Raw genomic sequence first — 4,516 nt, 5'->3', positions numbered from 1 at the left:
GCTTTTGTGATTTTCTCATTCTTTATAGTGTTTGTTAGTGTCCTGCATACAAATGGGGATGTTATTTCGCATTAGATGTTTTTTTTTCTTGTCTCGGAATATATGAATACAGTAATTGCTCTTTATTTATCAGTCTTAGAGACCAGATGTTACTGTAGAATGCACCTGATTCTATCTGTGTGATACAATATGATTACAGAATTATCTCAGGAATTTCAAGAATGGGTTGGCATGGTGGTGTAGCAGTTAGCGATGCTGGCTTTCCAGCTCTAGCTTTCTGGACTGAAGTGCCTTCTGGATGGATTTTCAATGCTACCTCTGGTTGCTGGTTGTTTCAGTTCCCTCATACCTTCCAGAGAAATGCTGGACAGCAATGCAATGTCCAGGCTCCAATGTGCTGCAACCCTTAAAAGCCACCAGCTTGGAACTAAATATCAATAAACACTGTTTATTTCCTTGAAATATTTATGGGATTGAACAACATATGATTGCTTAAATATCCGTCCCGCAAAAGCAACAGGTATTTCATGCTCTTGTGCAATACCAAAATGGATCCCATAATCAGTCCTGGAGATGTACCTCCAATTGTGTTTAAAAGCTTTGAAGCACATCTGTTTTATCAACGCAAAGGGGAAAAGGTTTGTGTAGAGACTATAGTTATACCAGTCCTTGTATGTCCTTGAATTTGCAGGTGGCTTCTTAATCAGAGACAGTTTCTGTATTTGTTTTAAATGCCTATTATATGATGTAATTGAAATCCATCCCATTTTCAATTCTGTTTGTAGCCAGGGCATGAGTTCAGCTTCATTAATTAATGCAAATGTCCATGAGAACATTTATATTATTACCAACTTGATTAGAACCATAAGATTCAGCACTTCACCTTAGTGACCTTTCGAAAATCTTTGGCAGTATATATTAAAACAAATCCCTGAAGGTCTGTTTCCTGACTGTGAACTTTTGCTTTTTTTCTGCTTCCTTTGGAACTGGAAAAGCGGATTGATTTGAAGCATTGTAAAAGACTGGTGTTTTCTTTTAGTTTTTGGTAGTTTGGTTTTTCCTGTGGCATTTATGGGGTTGGGCTTCTACAAGGCTGGAAGCAAGATTTATTATCCTCCACTGAATACAGCATTTATTTGGTTTGCAAGAAGTGGCAGTTTTTCTCCCCAGCTTCAGACTGCTGCTGTGGAGAAAAATACTGAAGGAACTGGGGGGGTTCCTTTCATCCTGGAGGTCTTTTGTGTTTATCTGATGAACTGCTTGCACTGCCTGGATACTATGTCACTGGTTCACTTCATGAGCAGAGTGAGTGTAATAATGCTCCTTAATGCTGTGAACATAAGGTTAGAAACAAGAGGAGGCTATTTGGAACATCTAGCCTGTTTGATAGTAGTTAATTGATCCAAAGATCTCATCCACCCCTTTCTTGAAAGAAATGAGGATATCGGTCTCACAAACGTGGCTGGGTAGCTTGTTCCATACTCTGAGAACCTGCAGGTGAGAACTGGGCCAAGTGTTTGAGGTAAACAGGGGAACCGTCAGAAGTAAAACCTGTATTTAATGTCAAATAAAACCTGCAGGCCTGACAGAGGTCAAGGGTGATTTTAACACTTCACGCTCAAACAAAGGCCCTTGGACATTAATTCATAACTTTTCGTGAGATCTTACATATTGTTCCTATATGTTTTCTTATAAACGCAGAAGGCCTGAGCCTGAGGCAGCATGTCCTGTCACCTCAAAGTAATAAATTACATTTTCGCCATTTCGTTGTGTACTAGCTGTACAGAGCGTGTCTTGACAGGTCACACCTCTTCCTCTGAAGGTGTCCTGAGTCAGCACAGATGACTAGGAACAGACAGGACAACACCTGTCTGGCAGAAAATTACCAGACTGTGTTGTAACCATGACCCATCTCTCAAAGCTGAATGAGGTAAGCTTTGTCAGTAGTGCAGTAATGGACAAGTTTAAATTGGATCTGGAGCACTGGTTAACACAGACAGTGTGAAAGTGAAACACCATGACCTGGTAACTTCTTTCTGCACCAATTAAATTCCAGCACACCCCAATTAAAGGTGGGGGGTATCTTCTGGGAGGAAAAGAACCTGCCAAATATCCTCTCCTACAGACTCTTCTGCCCAGCACCTTTATTGCTTGTAGCAATAACTCTTGGTTAAATCTTTTTTTTTTACCCAGTATTTAAATCTTTCAGATGAAGAGGTGAACAGATAATTACAGTCACAGAAGTGCATGGGTGTTGAATGCTGAATGGGTGTTTGAAAGCTGTATTGCCAAAGAGCCAGAGTGGATCCTGACATCGAGGAGATTAGGCTAAATTGTTAAATCCTGTTTCCTGGAGCAGTAATGGGAATTGGATAATAAAGTGCTTGAAAGCGTGCAAAGGTCGGACCCTGACTCATTGTGTGAATCTGAATATTCTCTGCAAATGTCCACTGTCCACAATGATTACTTCAAAATCGATTTTGAAATGTCAGAGTGGTTTGCTACTTTAATTTATGTGAGAAAGTATTGGGAGGTGGAACCAGAGATCATAGCTGAAACCTGTACTGGACAGTTATTCCTTAAAATCAGACTGAAATTTTTTCTAGGTTTTGCTGGAAATAGAAAATTAGTTGTTTTTTTTAAGTACATTTCATTGTCAAGAATGGGGAATCAAATTACAGATGAAAATGAATTTTATATAGTAAGCAGTTTAATCAAAAACAGTCAAGCGTACTTTAAAATCCAATGACTATAATGAAAAGCATGAGCAGTGCTGCGTGGTAGTGAATTTACACAAAACAAGCCTCCTTGTGCAACAGTCCCAGGTCACTGAACTGTAGGTACAGTGCTTCTTTGTCTCTTTCTGGGGACTAATCTCAGAACCCACGGAGTCTGCAGAGACCTGATGTGACTTAAGACACGTTTTGAAGCAGTATCATACCTGACCCTGCCGTAAAACTGCTATTCCAAAACAATTACCTTATTTTACACAACTTTCGAAGCGGAAAAAAATGCCTTAACTTCTGAACGTTTATCCAAGACAAGTACCGCTCACCCGTCAACTGCTGAATTATGTTTTACGTATTTAGTTAAACCTTTTAACATAAATCGGCCTTGTTAAAGTGTTTTTTTTTTGTCCTATGTAGTAGGTTATTTAATCTTATATGTATTTTATGTATTACTTAGATGTTAAATAACCTGTAACTTCGCTGACTTTTTTTCAAAGAATCATAGAACTGTTCAGATATATTTGGCTGAAGAAGTTGTTAGTTATTTTTTTGTTTATTGAAAAAGCATTCCAAATTCCTAATCGGTTACAGATGCATTGAAATGCCCCCTGCTGTCCACATGTTGCAGATAATGTTTGGCAATTTCACGACAGACGTTTATACCCAGTTATTCTGCTCCTGCAACCACGCTTTTGTTTGGTCATGTTAGTAATAATAGCAGTGTTTTAGAGCCGCACTGTGGTCTGAAAGCTTCAGTACAGTATTTACATGGAATTATAATTCTTCTAGAAATAATCAATCCTGATTGGAAATTCTTGGTCGAGTAAAACGAAAGCATTATGAATCCGAAAATGTTTTAAAGGATGAGAGCTGCTAACACACTGAATTCGAGTTAAGGCGTGTGTGGTACAGTATATACACGGAGCCCTCGGTTCAGTTCTGGACCCGGGAAACTGGAGTTCGCAAGTTTTCCCTGTGTTCGCGTGGGTTTTCTCTGCGTCCTCCGGTTCCAGTCCAAAAACATAATGGTAGGTTAATTGGCTTCGGGGAAGACTGGCCCTGGTGTGAGTGTTGTGTGCCCTTCGATTGACTGGCGTCTCATCCAAAGTGTACCCTGCCTTGCGCCCGTTGCTTGCCAGGATAGGCTCCAACTCCCCCTCAACCCTGAACTGCACGTGTTCCGTATACAGTACTGTATGTACTGTATGTACTGCATACACTGTGCTTTAGGTGGGAAATGATATCCTTGATGCTGTAAAGGTGATTGCACAGTAGAGGGCAGCAGAGTTCTAACTGATAATACATCTCTTTCGGTTTTTAATACAGTGCAGTACAGCACTCTGAAGTCACGTTTACAATGCTGCACTCAAGGAACAGAAATAAGGTCATGGTACCTGTTCATGATAAACAGGGTGTAATCAAATTACACCACACAAAATAAAGATGAACTTTAAGGAAAAATAAAGATTTACAGTATTCATATTTCTGCGTTGCATACGTGATTCTCAATTTGCCGGATTAAGATAATTACCGAAAATCCACTGTAAGCTTCTCGTATTGAAAGTTAGCATGATTACTTTTAATACAGTTTTACTATGCTAATGAACTTGTTGTCAGTCAATGTTCACTGTGTAGCAAAAGGCGTTGTATCCATCAAACATTACAGATGAACAATTTCACTTAATTTTACTTCTGGATTTCTGGACTGGAAATTCCAGACAATAGGCACTTTTGAGGACAGGGATATGTCTAATGTTGCCTTCTTGAAGAAAACAAACTATTGGTTA

The sequence above is a fragment of the Lepisosteus platostomus genome, chromosome 7 (genome assembly GCF_059453375.1).
Source record: "Lepisosteus platostomus isolate fLepPlt1 chromosome 7, fLepPlt1.hap1, whole genome shotgun sequence".
Lineage (NCBI taxonomy): Eukaryota > Metazoa > Chordata > Actinopteri > Semionotiformes > Lepisosteidae > Lepisosteus > Lepisosteus platostomus.
This window is presented reverse-complemented; position numbering follows the sequence as displayed.